Genomic DNA, 19,118 nt, shown 5'->3' on the forward strand with positions numbered 1-19,118 from the left:
CCTCTCCCTTCATCTCTGAAATCAATAAAAATGTATTTTTTAAAAACAGAGTAGTAAAATATGTATTTCTAAAGTAGAGTCCAAGGTTGTTCACTGTAGTTTTTTCCATTTTTTTGATATGTTCAACATAAGATATTAGGGAAACTGTTTTAAATGCAATCAGTTAAGAGATATGGAGTGAGTCAACAATTATAAAAGTTTTTCTCACTGGTAGTTATATCATTCAAAGCACAGTGGTCAGCAGTGAGAACGTTAAGTTCAACCTGGAAATGACTACCCACACAAGAGGTAGCCAGTTCTTATGACCAGAGGCACAGCAACCTGAAATATTCAGGAACTAAAAACATGGCCAACAGCCACAATAGTGCAATAGCAGCCAGAAAGCAGCAGAAAACCAGTATCCCTTCAGCTCTGCTCCAAGGACTAAGGATACACTTGGCTACGTTCACTTGGAGCTGTTGTTGCCGCAGGTCTGCAGACAGGGAATGATGGCAGCCCACTGTCACAACAGGAGAGAGGCCTCTGCACAAATCTCCCACTTCCTAAGCTGGACCATCACCTGAGCCACATGTGGTCAGAGATCATCTGGTGTGACAGAGGCCATGCTTAGGTATTTTTGCTACCATTTCAAAGCCCAGACCCAGGTTCTCTAAGTCCCAATGGTTCCCATATCTACACTAAAAGAGAAGCATGCAAACTGGTGTCACTCTGCTACGCCCACAAGCCAATCAGGATGCGTATGCACATTAACCCAACAAAGACAGCGGTTAATTTGCATACGCAGGCGCAGAGCGAAGCCTGAAGGCTCCGGCCTGAGTGAAGACTGAAGAGGCTTGGCTTCTCCACTGCAGCCAGAGCGAAGGCCTGGGTCCCGGGTGCTGGTGCCGGCAGCCAGGGGAAGGAAGGCCTATTGCACGAATCTCTTTGTGTGACAGGCCTCTAGTATTTGCAATAAGCACGATGTCTGTGCAAATGATTATGGTCTATGGTAGCCAGATCCTCAAGGCAGTTGGTAGAGCCATGGGAAGATGGGCAGAACTCAGAAAGCCTTGCATAACAGGTGGTGAGTACCTGATTGCTCAATCACCAACCAACCCCCTTGGGAGATTCCTGCCCCAGGGGACTCCTGTGAACATGGTCAATTGGACACAGGCAGCCTCCCCAAGACTGGTGTTATTCTTCTTTCTAAACGAAAACCACTCCATGAAGAAAATTCAAGTGACCTCAGTAAGACCTATTGTCTGGTGAAGAGTCCAAAATCGCACCCTGCTACCCTTTTTGCCAATGCTGACCCTTCTCTACGGCCTTGTCCAACCCTGGCCAGCTCCCACAACACCTGAAGCATCCTCTTATTTAAAGTCAAGAGCCAGCCTCCCCCATTAGCATCCAAGAGACATTTTCGGGGCTTGTTTTGTGTGACTTTCCAAAACCCTGAACACACTGGGATTCTGGTCGAGGCAGTCTCTGGTCTGCCTTTCCTGCCAGCTCACTTCCCTCAAAAAGGCCTGCTGGGAAAGCTCGGGCACTCCCATTATTCAAATAGCATTTATTTAGCAACTAGAAGCCCGGAGCACAAAAATTTGTGCACGGGGCGGGGGGGGGGGGGGGTGGGGGGGGGGGGTTTCCCTTCAGTCCGGCCTGTGCCCTCTCACAGTCTGGGACCCCTCGGGGAATGACCACCTGCTGGCTTAGGTCTGCTCCCCGGGGGGATTGGGCCTAAGCTGGCAATCAGACATCCCTCTGGCAGACCAGCAGCCTTCGGGGGATGTCCACTTGCCAGCGGAGAGCAGACCTAAGCTGCAGTCGGACATCCTTAGCGCTGCTGAGGCAGGAGAGGCTCCCACCACCACCACTGTACTGGCAGCCATCCGCCTGGCTTGTGGCTGAGCAGAGCTCCCCCATGTGGGAGCGCACTGACCACCAGAAGGCAGCTCCTGCATTGAGCGTCTGCCCCCTGGTGGTCAGTGTGTGTAATAGTGACCAGTCATTCCCAGTCGTTCTGCTGTTAGGGTCAGTTTGCATATTACCCTTTTACTATATAGGATAGAGGCCTGGTGCATGGGTGGGGGCCAGCTGGTTTGCCCTGAAGGGTGTCCTGGACCAGGGTGGGGGTCCCGCTGGGGTGCCTGGCCAGCCTGGGTGAGGGGCTGATGGCTGTTTTCACGCTGGCCACACTCCCTCCAGGGTGGGGGTCCCCACTGGGCTCCCTGGCCAGTCTGGGTGAGGGGCTGAGGGCCGTTTTCAGGCTGGCCTGCAACTGAAGCTCCCAGCCTCTTTTTTTCTTATTCTGGGATTTGTTTACCTTCTATAATTGAAACTCTGTTGCCTTCACTGGCGCTCCCAGCTCCCAGCTCCCAGCTCTGAGGCCACGGCTGGCTGAAAGCAGGTATCTGGGGTTTGTTTAGCTTCTATAATTAAAACTTTGTTGCTTTTGGAGCTGTTGCTTTCAGAGCTTAGAGCCAGGCCACGGCAGACAGGGAACCTTGGCTTCCTCCATCACTGGAGCAAGCAAGCCTCCTGTTCACTTCAGCTGCGTGGCTGCCGGCCGCCATCTTTGTTGGCAGTTAATTTGCATATCTTGCTGATTAGCCGATGGGAAGCGTAGCGGAGGTACGGTTAATTACCCTTTTTGTCTTTTATTAGATAGGCTGGTTCCCCAACTGTATGTCCAATCCTGGGTCTCTCTTGGGCACATCACATTAATAGAGACAGCTACTTGACTTAGCCATCTGGACATCTGACAGACATCTCAAATAGAACATGACTAAACCTAACTGTAGACCGCGCCCCAACAGGTCCCACCTGGTCATTCTCTAGCAAATTCTACCTTGAGCTTCCAAGCTGCATGACTAGAAATATCACCAGCACCACCACTGCTACACCTCCATATACAAAGGGAATTAATTCAGCTTTGTCTAGTGTCCAGCAAACTATCTCAAACACCTACCCTTTCCTCCATCTTCAATGGCACCAGCATCACCACCCTGACACACTGCAGGTGCCGACTGATTTAAGCGCACCCGCCCCTCTCAGTGGAGGTGAGCTGCTCAGATAATAAGCAGACGCATCACCCACAGCACTGGACAAACCAGCTGCCCTGCGAGTGCAGGACTCCGGTGCTCCCTGCTGCAAGACAGTGTGCACCTGAATGTCTCTCCCTTTGACTGGACATGTTACCTGCACATGTTACCTCTGGGGCAGAGGAGATACAAGAGTCTAGGACATGGTTCAGGCAAGGCAAGAACCTACAAAAATTACAGGCCTGGTCAAGAGACACAAGGAATGACTGAGGAAGTGTACCAGCATAGAAGTGACTAAGAATAGACTACTAAATGCCATCTGGTTCCTAGAGCAGGAAAAGGTCATTCATGAACACTTGATGGGATGTGAATAGTCTGTAGTCAACAATCCAGTAGCGATGCTAATTTCTCACATAAGCTGATGTAAGGAAAGCTGGGTGAAAAAGCACACAGGAAAACCCTTGTACCATCCTTACAACTCCTCTGTAAATCTAAGATATTTCAAAGTGAAAAATTAAAAATAAGTCAAAACAAACAAGTACAGCCATGTCAAAAGGACATGGGGCCCTGAGGGTGTGTCTCGGTTGAGTGTTGACCTATGAACCAGGAAGTCCTGGTTTGATTCCTGGTCAGGGCACATGCCCAGGTTGTAGGCTCAGTCCCCAGTGTGGGGCATGCAGGAGGCAGCCGATGTTTCCATCTTTCTCTCCCTCTCCCTTCTCTGAAATCAATAAAAAATATATTTTATAAAAAGAATAAGTGAATGAAAATAACATCTTTCACCCTGGCAGGTGTTGTTTAGTGGTTAGAGCATTGGCCTGAGCATCGAAGCATCTCGGGTTTGATTCCTGGGTCAGGGTTTGTGCGGGAAGCAACCAGTCTCTCACATCAATGTCTGACCCTCCTTCCATACCTCCCTCCTCCTTCCTTCCTCTCTCTGAAAAGCAATGGAAAAAATACCCTCAGTTGAGGATAACAAAAAACTAAAATCTTTTTTTATTCCTAAATGATCAGCAGGTAATACTTCACGCAAATAATAACAATTATTCCATTATATAGGTTTGTGTGCGTCCATTTGCTTGTGTGTAAGTGAAATGAATGACAATGACAGGCAGGGAGGGAGGAATTAGGAATATCTACTTTTAGAAGATACTTTGAAGGAAGTTAGTGTTCCGTCCATGTACACTCCATTGGTGCAAACTGACAACCATGTAGAAGTTTAAGGAGTCCATTTCATTGTGCTGTTTCACGTCATAGTGCTTCACAGATGTGTATTTTGTAAGCTAAAAGCAAGACCCTCCACCAGCAGAAAGATTACACTCCCTTTACTGTGGTGGTCACCTTTCTGATAACCCTGATATCTCAGGGTCTGCCTGTGTAACAAATGCTAAGGACAAAAAATAAAATCATATAAAATGTTCAGTTAAAGCCCAAAAGGCAGAAAAAAGGTGTAAGACAAAAATAGCAACAAAGAACAAGGGCAACAGGTAATAACAGTATGGGAGCAATTAACCCAACTACGCAATCTTTACTTCCTATGCCAATGGTCTGAAGCCTCCTAACCACAGCTCCTGTGCCAGCCACACCCACCAGGAACTCCTATACTCTGTGTGACATCCACGTCACCCCACTCTTGCAGCTGACCACATCAGAAACCTAGGCATGGCTAAGACCTGCCCTTCCCTGCAACCTCCATAACCAATTACCTGTTAATCACCAGCTTCCCGTGCCCTGGTTTAGACCCTCACATCTGTCAACCACACCACTGCCAAACAACTCAACACCACACATTAGGCAAGTCAGTTATTCAAACCCTCCAACAATTCCCTACAGTTTAGTAGGTTTTACCAATTTCTGGTCTGATTCTTCCTCTACATGCTTATCTCCTTTACTATTTTTTACATTTAAAAAAATTGATTTGTTAATGGGCACACTGTAAGACCCACAAAAGTCACAAAGTACAAATACTAGTTATTTTTACTGCAACAATGTGGATTAAAATAAACTTCCTTAGGGTGCTCCCAAAACTACTACATATTGCACCTTCCAAGGACAGACTGACTCTTCTGCAGAGAATCAACACCCCACTCCTCCCACACCTTCCTGAGTGTAAAAGGATTCCACCACCTGCAGACTCCACACAAGGCAATGCTCTGATCCTCATCCTGCCTGGAATGCCTCCCCAGGCACCGTGTACCTTTCCTTATGTGGACTCTATCTTATAAATGCCTCCATTATAACAGTCATACTTCATCACACATGACACTGGAGTTTTTTAAATGTTTTTAGCACAGCTGGTGTGACTCAGTGGTTGAGCATCAACCTATGAACCAGGAGGTCACAGTTCAATTCCAGGTCAGGGCACATGCTGGGGGTGTGGGCTCGATCTCTAGTAGGGGGCGTGCAGGAAGCAGCCGATCAATGATTCTCATTGTTTTTTCTCTCTCATTCTCTCTCTCTTCCTTCCTCTCTGAAATCAATAAAAATATATATTTTTTAAAGGCCCATCTGTGCATCAGTGGCCATTTAGGTGTATGCTGTACTCAGCACCATAACAGTGTTGCACGAAGACTTTATAGGCCTTAAGTCTTCCAAAGGTTTTCCTCTTTAGAAGGCTTTAGCAAATTTATGAATATTCGGGTTGAACTGTTCTTGCTGTCTATCACCATAACCATTATTCACTCCCTTAGTCAATAATTCTCTTTTAGGACTTCTATGGAAACCATCACTACCTACTGGCCTGGGGGTCAATTCTTTGGTCACTATCTGAAATGTGCTTTAAAGTCATTCTGTCCATGTTTTCTGTTCAGTCATAAAGATACTACACAACTTGAATCAGTGAAATAATGAACTTAACTGGAGTCATTTAAATTAGTATTGCTCCTATTTTTTCAACTTTTGGTAGAGCAGGAAAAGTTGACTTTGGTAAATAAATAACATATGAAACAAAATACACAAAAATATAATTGTGCGACATTAAAGGTATTAGCTGAACTCTTGTAGCAATCATGCTGTGGTATACAAATGTATCAACCAACATGCTGTGCACCTCCAGCCTCCAGTGTTGCATGTCAAGTATACTTAAATAGAAAAACAAAGAATGTAAGATTAAGTTATCAAAATAAAAAATACATATATACACTCAAAAAAAAAAACGTGAGAGTAGAGACGAGATAATTGGGGACTGGAAAGTAGGTACTAGACCAGTGATGGCGAAGCTATGACACACGTGTCAGAGGTGACACGCGAACTCATTTTTTTGGTTGATTTTTCTTTGTTAAATGGCATTTAAATATATAAAATAAATATCAAAAATGTAAGTCTTTGTTTTACTATGGTTGCAAATATCAAAAAATTTCTGTGACACGGCACCAGAGTTAAGTTAGGGTTTTTCAAAATGCTGACAAGCCGAGCTCAAAAGATTCGCCATCACTGTACTAGACCAATACACCCAACTTACACTGCAGAAGCCCTTGAATGGCTTAGGAATTGGCAGGGCAATTTCAGAAAATAAAGACCACAATTTTCCCCTTTAAAATGACAAATATTCCATGGGGCAGAAGGCATAGTGAATGTTCGTGTCCTGACATGGCTAATACTTGAGCCCTTACTATGTCGCCGTGTCGAGTACCAGCCTGAGCACTGAGTGAACACTGCTGTCTGTCCTGCTTTCTCCCTGGAGAAACGGGAACCCTGAGGCCCAGGCGCGGGATATCAGGTCTAGCATTACAACAGTGGGGAGCAAGGAGCCCAGACAGACAGACTGACCTAGGCACTCCAGTGCAAGCTGTCCTCTTCATCACTATAGGTAAGCTGTAGAAATTTATGCATCAAAAATGTAAAAATAGGGCTCTGTAAGGGCTTACTTGATTGGGCATCATCTCATGCACCCAAAGGTTGCGGGTTCCACTCCCAGGTCAGTCAGGGCACATGTGAGTTCAATCCCGGGCAGGGGGCATTGAACTGCTCACATTCCTATTTCTCTCCTCTCCCCCTTCACCCTCGTCTCCCTTCCTCTCTCTAAAAATCAACTTTTTAAAATGTACACATCACTTTTTTAAAAAGACATTGCCTACTTGTGGTCTGAAGATTGCACTAATTCCCATTCTGGCCAGTACTGTTAGCCTCAAATTCCTGGCCCTCAGAAACCATTACTGACCTGGGCCTGATCTGACTGTCCTACAATTCCTCATGTTCAAGTGCTTCCTGCAAACTGCTTGCTGATCGTGGTCCATTTTCCATCTAGCTGTTGGCCTTTCTGAATTTTTTTTTTTTAACCAAACTATACAAAGACTTTGTTGAGACCAGTGGAAACCAAGCATTAACTGTGTCTACTCATCAGCCTTTGACATAGGATGCCCACTGGACGTCATATGTTGCTAGGGCCAGTAAACAGTGTTAAGTCAATATACTGCTTCTACCGACATTACTGAGAGCAACTCAGGGCTCTGTAAGGGCTCAAGGCCAGCACAGAGCAGGCCCACAATCTGCTAGGGTGAGTGCTGTGAGCCTGGGCTCAGAGAAGACAGGAGCCCGTACAAGCACAACCTACCAAGCACAACCTAATCAGCAGTCTACCGATTAGTAATGCTCATGAACTTGTGTAAAGGGGGGTTCCTAGGCCATTTGAAAAAAGGCTCTTTCACCCATTAACATGTTAGCCTATCCATTTGCATCTGAAACAAGCACCTTGCAGTCACTTGGAAAGCAAGATAAATTTTCAGTAACCAAACCCAATTAGCAAAGCAGTAAAATGTGACTGCACACCAGTAACTGCTAGATTCTACAAACCCTAATCTAGTTTCCCCTCCAGGAGATGCCCGCAGCCATTCACTGTCCCCACAATGAGCATGGACTGGTTTTCCCTTGAGTTCTATTTCAGCCTCAGAATGCGGGAGCAGAGAAGTCTGTCCTCACAGCAGAGCTGACTCACCAAGCAGGAAGCGCTTCTCTTCCCAATCTGCTAGTCAACAACCACCCCTCTAACTCTTAGGGTCCACCCCTGCCCATTCAACACTCACATTCTCCAAATAGGTATGTATATATAAAAGGCTAATATACAAATTGTCCCTGGGGGAGTTCGACCAGGAGACTGGATCGCTAGGTGTGCAATGACCAATGGGGGGGCGGAAGGGGGGGGGCAGCTCAGAATAAAGGAAGGCCCTATTCACCAGCCAGGCCCAGGGACCCTACCCGTGCACAAATTTTGTGCACCGGGCCTCTAGTCACAAATATGATGATGAGCCAGGGTGCACACACAGTACCTAAGACATTCTGTCAGGGGAAGGCTGGAGTGCACACACCCACTTCCCTCCTGGTGCCTGCACTGTAGGTGTGGACCATGGCATCAACACCTAGCATAGAAGTGCTGAGTCCCAGAGCTCTATCAGCTGGCATACTTCCTCTACAGGTGAATTAAATTGCTATCACTTATATTTAAATGCTTTATCACTAGAGTTTTTGAAGGTAGAATTCTGTGTAAAATAAGTCTAGGTCACCGAGAAAAAAAAAAGTGCCTAGATCCCCCCACAAAACCGCCATCACTAACTTCTATTCCTGTGTTATCACTGAAGTACTAGAAAATCACTGTACAGAATCCCTAACCTCTTGGTTACCTTCATGCCTCCCATGTTTTGTTGTGTGTTTTTTTAATATATTTTTATTGATTTCAGAGAGGAAAGGAGAGAAAGAGGTAGAAACATCAATGATGAGAATCATCAGGGGGCTGCCTCCTGCACACCCCACACTGGGGATCAAACGCCAAACCTGACTGTACCCTGACCAGGATTCGAACCATGACCTCCAGGTTCATGTTGATGCTCAACCACTGAGCCACAACAGACAGTCCGTGGTCATGTCAGTCTCTTCCCCTCCCCCCCACCCCAATGTTCTTAATGAAACAAAAAAATACAGTATGTGCTCAACACGATTGTTACCACTCTAATATACCACTCTAGGCGGCCTGGCAGAGTCTCTGAACTCCTCAGACACAGTGTGGGGACTTAGACACCTCCTGAGGCCTTCTGCTACTCTATCTTGGTCATTCACACAAATAAGGTGTTACTGAACAAAAGTGACCATATCTTTCCACCCTCAAGACCTTTCTCAAATCTCTCCTTGAATCAAAGAAACCTTACTCCGCTTGCAAAAACACCAACTCCTTACTCCTTTCCAGTTGTAAGACTCCACTTTGAAACTGGAGGTGAAGCAGGGGAAAGGGTCCTTCCTTCTTCCAGAAAGCCTTTCACTATTACCCACCCACAGGTTTTTACTCATTATATCTTGTTGTAAGTAATAATTCAAAAGGTTTTATGTCCACTGGACACAGTCCCTATCTTTAGCTTAAAAATGGCAAATCAAATACATATTACTGCTATTAACCCAGAAAATAGGCAATTTTAAATAAAATATTTTTTAAATATTTAATTCGTGTTGTGGCATCAAACTAATTGGTTACAATACTACTGGAATGGAAGCAGGCAAGAAGTTTAAAAGAAACTGGCAAAGCTGGAGCAGCTTCCCAGGCGTCCTTCATTTCTGAGGACTTCCTAGAACAAGTCCACAGATGGGAGGAACAAACAGCCCATCCACTTAAATATTTTGTTCTTAACCTCATATCCCCTAGAGCAGCGGTTCTCAATCTGTGGGTCGAGACCCCTTTGGGGGTCGAACGACCCTTTCACAGGGGTCGCCTAAGACCATCAGAAAACACATATATAATTACATATTGTTTTTGTGATTAATCACTATGCTTTAATTATGTTCAATTTGTAACAATGAAATTGGGGGTCATCACAACATGAGGAACTGTATTAAATGGTCGCGGCATTAGGAAGGTTGAGAACCACTGCCCTAGAGCTTTCCTAAAACACACAAAGGCAAGTTTTTCCTTTATGACTCAAGATGGACACCACTGTCACCTATTAGATTCCTTCCATTAAAATAAAATAGAACACACTGGCCAACACTGTCCTAGTACTTGTGAACTTAAACTGTATGCTATGTGTATACTTTTCAACTTTCCTAAACTCTGGATCCCACCATTAACTGCAGAACAACAATCAATGCAAACAAAGTAGAAGGATCCAATTCAACCAGTACTTTCTGAGCACTCTGGCAGGGACAATGCTACAGGCACAAAGGAACACATCAAGGCCTACCCTGAGGAATGCACAGGGTTGCCCAGCACCCGCAAACAAACACAGGCAAACTCTAAATGCCTCTGGGGGAAAGGTAGGGTGAGAATTTTAAAGGGCACAAAACCACATTCTTCCATAAGGAAATCACTCTTCCAAAGACAACTGACACTTGCAACTGAGCCTGAGCCTAGATATGGACAATCTAGGTGTCCACCCAGAGATGAATGGATCCAGTAGTGCAGACATACAATGGAAAATTGCTCAGCCACAAAGAATGAAATCGTTGCCATATGTGACATGTAAGGATCTAGTTAGTGTGTATTGTGCTAAGAGAAATAAGTGCCCTAGTGGTTTGGCTCAGTGGACAGAGCGTCGAACTAAGGGGACCCCAGGTTCGATTCTGGTTAGGGGCGCGTGCCCAGGTTGAAGGCTCGATCCCCGTTGGGGGGCATGCAGGAGGCAGCCGATCAGTGACTCTCTCATCACTGATGTTTCTGTCTCTCTCTCCCTCTCCCTTCCTCTCTGAAATCAATTTAAAAAAAAAAAAAAAAAAACTAAAAAAAGGGGGGAGAGAAATAAGTCAGACAAACACCAAAGGATTTCACTTATATGTAGAATCTAAAAACCAAAACAAATGAATAAACAAAGCAGAAACAGCCCCATACAGAATGGACCGAAGATTATCAGCATCCTAACAAAGCTGGAGTATTTGGATATACTAATAGTTCTACAGCCTCACAGCCATAAGCAACGGTTGCCATTGTTTTTCATTTAGAATGGCAAAAATTTCTTACAAATTTTATATAAGGTAAAAAAAAAAATGTGAGCAAACCAAGCTATGCCTAGATAAGATAAAGCTTCTGAAATAAGGTACCAAGGGTAAAGGACACAACGACAGAACCTTCTCTACTTTGACACATACTGTAAACCTTAGAAATGTAACTACTTGTATTTTTCAGAAGTTAACTTCCCCTCCTTAAAAACGTTCTTTAAATTTACTTCTTATGTAGGCTATGAAAACAAAAGGGGTCAGCTGTGATTTTTAAGTCCCCCTAAAAATACAGTTTATGGGGAGTGGGCGGGCTAGAAGGGGTCAATGGGGGAAAAGGGAACATATGTAACACTTTCAAGAATAAAGATTTTTTTAAAAAATACAAAGGTTGGAAAAACACTTTATAATCAAAACATAAGAAAATCATCAAATTTTTGCTACGTGGCTTATGCAGTGTCATTTTTCCAACTAGGCTTTAAAATTGGCTTTCCGTTTCTAGCACTGTTCTTACCTTCGCCCACTTGCTCTTCTTATTTAACCTTTTTATTTTCCAAGTTTGAAGTTCTCCCAAATTCTATTCAGAGAAACTACAGAATTTGTTCAATCTTGTCACTGGCCCTCCCCCCATCCTAGTTCACTAATAAGCCTGCAGTTACCTGCCTTGTACCACGAGGTGGTGTCCTGGACAAATTTAAAATCAAACCAATTTTTAATACACCAGCATCCTAAATTCTAGACTCATTTCCTAGGAAGTGAAAAGGCAAAAAGAAATAAAGTTCTTTTAAAATCCTGGTAAAGTATCAATGCACAAGGGCTGATCCTGCTCACTTACTGCTCAGCACAGCCACCAGAAGTGCTGTGCAATCACCCAGAAGAATTCACCAACATAGCAGCTGATCTTTACCCCCCAGGAAGGAACCAGTCACACCGCTAAGGTGACATGGGGAGGATTACACAGACCTGGAAAAAATGAATTTAAAATATTTGCCAAGTTTTAAAGTGCCCTCTGAAGTTGTAAAACACACACATACACGCACACACCATAGACCAAACCTGGTTTTTGAGTTTGCTAGGTAGAAAACTGTTGATACTGGTGACCAGTAGAATTGTAGATTTGAAACTATCCAAGAGAAAATATTCTTGGTTCTACCACTTAAAAACATGGGATTGCTTAAACAGGAAAGCTATTGTATGACTCTTAGCTGCAGGTAACAGACAAGTTCCCTCACCAGAACTCACAACACTCCCCACCCTGTCCTGCAACCAGAAATACCTCCCAAATACAGTTTTCAAATCCAAAAGAACAGACATTTATTTTAAAGAGAACACTGAACTCATCTGACATTTTTTTTTAAAGACTGAATGCCCCCACTTTGTCATCTTCAGCTCCACACTCAGCCCATTCCTTTCCCTCCCACTTCCTGCCCATCCACACCTCCCCAAATGCATGTTTTGCATGATCCGAAAGAACCCCACCTCATCAAATGGAAATAAAGGTGCACTCACCTTTTCATCAGAGTGCACACAGCCCTAACCCCACAGCAGCCGAAATCTCATTGGAAACAAGAAAAGTTGCATGAAACTTCCCAGAGAACCAGGGGGTGGGTGAACTAGGTAGATGGGGGAGGATAGTAATTCCTTAAACATTTATCTTCACAATTATTTTTTAAGAACTGTGATTACACCTAAAGGAGAATCAGCAAACATATTTCAAATTATGGGTTTATCTTTCCCTTGTGGACTAAAAGGGGCCACATACTAAACCTGACAATTCAGGGGAGGCATGTGTGGCGGGCAGCCTTACAAACTCAGAGAAATTAAAACTTTTTAACTAAAAGCAGTTATTGGTGGGTAGTCATGGCCTAGAGCAGTACTTTTCCCTAATAATTTTTTTTTTAGTATTTCTTTGTTGATTTCAGAGAAAAAGGGAGGAGAGAGAGAGAGAAACATCAATGATGAGAGAGAATTATTGCTGCCTCCTGCACAAACCGCCCCAACCGGAATCGGTTGGTGACCTCCTGGTTCATATAGGTGGACGCTCAACCACTGAGCAACGCCAGCCAGGCCTTAAGAATCTTCACCTTAACTCAGCCCGCGTTGTCTTTTTGCATCTAGGATAAAAAACCTGATAAACAAGCCATTGCAATAACAAATTTCCTTTTTCTCTGGTCCCCTCCAAGTGCACGCACAGACCAGAGCAGAGACCACAAATCCCCTCATTGTTTTTATTAACCAGTTAACAATTGACTGTTAACTATCCCGTACCCACCTAGGTAAAAAGCGTATCTATCATTTTACTTTTCATCCAATCCCATGGTTCCCCCACTTTGCTTTCTCCCACCTTCCTAATCTATGACCAATGAATTTCAAGCAACCCAATTACATCTCCTTTTTGACTTTAATGTATAAAAAATAAGGTGCAAAACTGCCATTTTCCGGAACATTTTCTCAATCTGTTGAGGTTTCTGCTCCAGCCATTGTCATCAGTTTGGCTCAAGTAAACTCATAAAAATTCTCTACAGGTTTGAACGTTTCTTACGATGACACCCTCCTTTGGTCATTGAACTTTTCAATCAGCTGCCTTAAAAGATCCAATAGGCCAGAGTCACAAAATCTCCCTAGGAATCCACAGCTGAAATGCAAACGTTGAAACCGCAGGCAGCCCCCCCGGGGGGAGGTGTGACCTCTCCACCCCGCTTCCTGCCGGCGGCAAAGCCAGCGGGCGGGGAACGAGGGTGGCCTGTGGGACCGGGACCGGCACCGGCTCCGAGAACCTTTTCCGAGGCAACACCAAGTGTCCCTTTTGCACCCCTTGCGTCCTTCCCATACTTGGGCAAAAATGGCACAAGCTTCAGTTACATAAGCCGCGGTACGGAGAAGTGAAACGGGCGTTGTTGTGCTCAGGGACAAACTTTTCAGAAGCCCGAGGAGAGTTCTGGAAGCGTCCCCTCGCCCCGCCCGCCCGCGGTGCGCCGCGGGCACACGCACCCTGTCCCCGCTTTAGGCGAGTCTACCTTCTGGGGCCAGAAAAGGGGGAGAAGCCGGCCTCTCCCGCCGCAGGCCCTCGGCCGCTCCTGGGAGGACGCGGCCGGGCCGGCCGGACGGGGGCGGGGGCCCGGACGACCGCCCGCACGAGTCCCCCCCCAACCGCCGGCGCGGGTTGGGACCCCGAGACAGGACGAGACCGGCCTGGAATCAGAACCGTGCCCGGCCCTCCGGCCCTGGCCCCACACGGGTCCCCGCCGGCCTTCTGCCCCCGGCCCCGACCCTAGCCCCGGTCCCCGGCCGCCGTCCCCAGCGCGGCCTCACCAGCACACGGAGCCAGCGGCGGGAAGGCGGCGGGGCGGCAGCCCGGTCTCTTCGGCTTCTGAGCGGCGGCGCTGGTGACGGCGACGGCTCCTCGCGCTTTCCTTTCTCCTTTCTCCAACAACAAACAGGAAGTGCGTCACGCGGCGGCGGCGTGCCGCGTTCACTTCCGCCCGGCCTGAAGCCGCGCATGCGCCTCGCCCGCCCCAGCCTTCCCGAAGGTTCTCGGCGGCTGGGCCGCGCTGCGCCGCGGAGGGCTGCTTCCGGCCGAGTCCCCGCCCCCGGGGGCCTGACGGCGGCGCCCGGAAACGCGGGGACGCGTGCGGGTAGGCCGGTGGTCTCGGGGTCGTGCACCTGGGCTTAGCGTGGCGCCATGCGCGTGTCCCTCCGTCTCTGGGCCGCCTGCGTCACCACCGGTCCCACAGGGGACACTTGCGCGCAGCATGCGCAGGTGGGGCCGGGCTAAAGAATGAACCTTGACCCGAGGGAGCCGGAGTGGGACTGGACGCTGTGACCCTGACCCCGTGGAAGGGGGGGTGGGGGGGGACTGGAAGCTGTCGCCAGGCCCCAGGAAGTCCGTGCGGTGGTGTCAGTGCAGAGGCCCGGCCTGAGCTCGGCTCCGGGCCCGGGTGTCTGCTGTTCCCCCCGCGCGCGCGTGACGTGAGCACCCTCCGCCCTAACCAGGCCCCTTAGGAAATGAGGGCTGCGGGGTCCAGCCTCTGCACCCTGCGTGCTGCCTTGGCGGGCCCACGCCCTGGCTTGCCGCCACCTTCCCAGCGAACCACCTGCTGGGCCTCACCCTCTACGGAGCGGGCACCGCTCTATGGAGCTGGCAGGGCCTTCAGGTCCCAGGCCCGCGTCGGTGGCGCTGGCATGGCCTTGGTTCTGGTCCAACCTACTTCAGAACAAAAGGTCGCTCATTGTGTTGCCACCTGAAACTGACATACTGTATGGAAAATGATACTTTTAAAAGATTGCTTTATATTGTGCGTATTTATTTCTCGTGTTTCTGGACCCCTTCTTGTATTATGTCGTTTTTAGCAGATGACCAGTTAGCACAGGAAATTTATTTTTCTGAATCAATTCTCTACATTTGTAAATGCCTGGTCAAAAAGAAGGAATAACAGTATCAGGTTTCAGTATGGACATCTCTCGATAAAACTGAAGATAATTTCAGTAGAGGCTGGAATTTCATTCAGATGTATGCAGTTTGGCACCGTCACATGTCACCATATCTGCCAGCAAGTTGATGGAGTTTTATTTCCCTTCCAGTGTTGACAGTACTATCATGTGACACTTTGCATTTAAATAAGTCCCGACAGCAAGTGTGAGCTAATCTTGAAATACAGAAGCACAGATGCATGAATTTTAAATAGTAAGTGGTAAGCTAGCCACAAATAACTTCTTCCTCCCTGAAAAAATAAAAGATTTATTGAAGCGTCTGTCAGTGTGGTGAACTGTACGAGAAAAACCGGCTAGTACGAAACAAGGCACCAGTACTGATGGACGCAGTGGCATCCTGGAGAGCAGAGGGTAGACACCTGGAAAAACAGAGGTATTTAAGGAGCTCTCTGTGGGACAGCACACAAGCTCTTTCGAGTAAGATTAAGGATTTATTCCAAAATTCATGTCTGCACAGATGGTGCTACTGGAAGCTCTAACTCAGAGGACCATCACTCCAAGTGGAACAGCAGGACTTGAACAGGAGGGTCCTGGGTGGTGGGCTCAGTGGTTAGAGCATAGTCCAAGCACCGCAGGGTCTCAGGTTGGATACCCAGTCCTGGTCCAGGCGACTGAAAGGCAACCAATCGATGTGTCTCTCTCACATCCTCTCTCTCTCTCTCTCCCCTCCTCCCTCCCTCCCACTCTCTAAAAAATCAAAGGAAAAAAGTATCCTTGGGTGAAGATTAACAAAAAAAAAGTGGACAGGTCCTGTGTGGAGCCCAACAAGGGAAGCCCAGCAGTGACACATCTGAGATCCATGGGAGGCTGGACAGCAGAAGCCGGGAGACTGACTGCTTTGTAAAAGCAGATAACAAGCTGGACGTGCAGGTTGGTGGTAGGTGCTTCCCTAAGTGCCTGGCACAGCCTCCATAAATAATAGCTCTTCGTGCCACGCCCCTTTGGAAACTGATAGAAGCTGCAGGCTTCTCTCCAGCAAAACGTGCCAGTGATACGAGGGAGCCTGCGGGCACCCGTGCACCCTGCCAAGCCCATGCAGGAGTCCAGGAGCCTCAGGTTGTTGGGGGCTTTGGAACGGCACTGGTGTTAGACCCATGGGTCACACTGGACCTGGGTTCCGCAACCTGGGTACTTGGGTTCTGGGGAGGCAAGAATTCAGAGCCAAGACCCAAACTGTACGTGAACATTTATTGGGTAAATCATAGAGGTGGGAAAAGTAACTCCTAAAAGAAATGGCTTAGGAAACAAGTTACAGAGGTAAAGGAAGGGCCCTTGGAGCTGGGGAGTGAGGAAGCTGATGGTCAAGTGTGGGGGCAGGGAGGGGGGGAGAGCACTCCAGGTCCTCCGCCCTAAGGGTTTTAAGGGGGGAGATTTTAGGGGTGGTCCCAGGAGGAATATCTCAATAGAACATTCAGCAGTTTTCCAGGTGTATTCTTTCAGGGTTCGGGTCTCCATTGGTTGAGTGGCGGGCTGCATCAGGGCAAGGGGTCATTCATTATTCTATGCAGCTGTCCCTGAGGGCAACCATGGGGTCTCTGCTCTGGTTTTGGTGCTTTTCTGGACCTGGCGCTGAAATACAACTGAGGCCTAGATGTTATTTCAGGAGGGAACATTAGGTGGTCCAAAGGGCAAAACCAGTGATGTGCTGGGGAGGAAAGGTCACCTGGGGCAACGTCCACCTACAATTCATTGTCAGTTTCTAGGCACCGGGCTTTCCGCCCTGGTGACCTGGCCCTGGCCCATCGTCCTTGCTCTGCTTGCTCTGCTCACCTCTAACTGCCTCCCACGAGGTGAAGGTCCTTCCTGAATGACAGCTGTCAATCTTCATTGAACTGTGAAACTTGCCTTTGATCCAAGGATAACGTTTCTAGACATTTGCCCTAAGATAGTAAATGCAGTGTTACAGAGAAAAACCACAGGCCCACAATGGCCTCGCTTGCACTAAACCCATGACACCAAACTTAGACCTAATGCCAGACCTCTGTGAGTGCTGTTTCAGCCTCTCCCAGAAGCACAATCTTAATTAGGCAGTCTGGAATTTTCTGGCCAACACCCCGCCTTGCATGATAAAACCCTGTCCAGTCCCTTCTCTCCAAAAGATGAGATCCTGGTCTAAAAATAACGCTTTCTTTTCTTTTGCTCCTTTGTCCTACCCTTCTCCCTACAGACTTCCATTTTGGACTGAGACAGGACAGTAGTAAGCTGGGACAAGTGGAATAGGGAAACTGAGATGATAATTAAACAGCAGCTTGTAGCCATCTATGCCTGGCCAGTGTGGCTCAGCTGGTTGAGCATCACCCCATGCACCAGGATGTGGCTGGTTCCTGGTCAGGGCACAGACCTGGGTTTTGGGCTCAATCCCCAGTAAGGAGAGTGCAGGAGGCAGCTCTCTCTCTCATCAATGTTTCTATCTCTCCCTCTCCCTTCATCTCTCTGAAATAAATTTTTTTTAAAAACCACACACACATTGAAAAAACATCTAGAAAATCCTATCTTCCCTAAACCAGGGAAACTTGGAATAAATGGTTTGCACTTCTCCCAGCCAGAGGGCAAATAGCTTAAATGGTAGATAGATAGAAATCCAACGGACAAAAGAAAGATGCTGAGTGGGAGAGGTCTGATTTTAGGCAAAAAAGGGGTGACAGCCCAGCTGGTATGGCTCAATGGTTGAGCATCAACCTATGAACCAGGTCGTAGCGGGCTTGATTACTGTTTGGTTGGAGAGAGCCCAGGATCGGATACATGCAGACGTGTGATGAGATAATGGACTCCCCCTGGAATTTCTCACAGATCAACGTGCCAGACACAGATACAGGCTTTTTCTCCCTGAATCAACCGGACCTCCACACAGACACTGACTCCTTCCTGAATACCCTGCCGACCCCCTGCAGTGGAAACTTCCTCAGCTGAATACCTCAGCTCATGTCCCTGCCCCTCACCCAACCGCAGTATAAAAAAAGCGCCCCCCTCCCTGTTGGCACGAATCCACGTGCCCTGTCTTTGGGGTCCCTGGGTCGCCCGGGGATGCAGAATAAACCTTTCCTTTTCTTTCTTTCACTCGACTCTCTTTATTTCCTATGCCACCTCCTGAGCCACCTAACCTAACATTTGGTGCCAAAACCGGGTGGCGTGAGCACTCCATTTGGCCATCCCTCCGTGGCTCGGGGTGCCCGCCTCTCCCTCCTTGTGGCCCAGGACCCATCAGGACCTCATTTCTTCATCTCGGCAGCCCTTTCCCAGTTTGGCAACATCAGCAGCGAGTCCCGCCCCACCCCCGAGCCCGTTCCTCGTGGCTGCCCGCCCACCAGCGTCTCTGTCCGTGCAGCCACGTCAGAGATTGCCTCTCCGGACCCTTCCAGGAAGGCTCCTCCGGACCTCGAGAGGTAGTGGAGACGTCCCTATCTCCCCCCGGTCCAACTGTCCGTCCGTAGTGTGGGTTAAACTGCTGGGACGCCAGCCTTTCGCCCCGCTACATGGCACGGGGTATCAAGCACAGGGGAATCCAAATTCCAAACCTGACCTGAACACACCTCTAGGGTGCCGGCTCGCCAATCTGGCTAAACACTATGTCTGCCCCAGACCTGCGTCCTATTTCTGTAACGTAGCATGGCCTCAGTCTGAAAACGGGACCCTGACTTTACCGTCTGTACCGATCTCAGTAATTTCTGCCAGTGAACCGGGAAATGTGCCCAAGCCTCT

General features: G+C 47.7%; 1 protein-coding gene and 1 long non-coding RNA gene across 6 annotated transcripts in view; one reads left to right on the forward strand and one right to left on the reverse strand.

Moving 5' to 3' along the window:
• Positions 1-14,380, reverse strand: part of DNAJB6 (DnaJ heat shock protein family (Hsp40) member B6) — a 55,007-nt gene extending 40,627 nt beyond the window's left edge. For 3 of the 5 annotated variants that reach the window (XM_070423561.1, XM_070423562.1, XM_070423560.1), the window contains exon 1: positions 14,241-14,376. The gene's annotated coding sequence lies outside the window, so the exon portion shown is untranslated. Of the gene's footprint in view, positions 1-14,240 lie in introns of all 5 variants that reach the window. The other 2 variants (XM_070423564.1, XM_070423563.1) reach the window with 2 other exon arrangements.
• Positions 14,381-14,460: 80 nt separating this feature from the next.
• On the forward strand, positions 14,461-18,392 carry LOC139016042 (uncharacterized). Its single transcript, XR_011472590.1, has 3 exons — positions 14,461-14,563; positions 16,121-16,289; positions 18,210-18,392. It is a non-coding gene; the product is annotated as an uncharacterized lncRNA (long non-coding RNA).
• The last annotated feature ends 726 nt before the right edge of the window (positions 18,393-19,118 follow it).

Source organism: Myotis yumanensis, unplaced genomic scaffold (genome assembly GCF_028538775.1).
Source record: "Myotis yumanensis isolate MYYU_CA2020_CCGP unplaced genomic scaffold, mMyoYum1.0.hap1 SCAF_9, whole genome shotgun sequence".
Lineage (NCBI taxonomy): Eukaryota > Metazoa > Chordata > Mammalia > Chiroptera > Vespertilionidae > Myotis > Myotis yumanensis.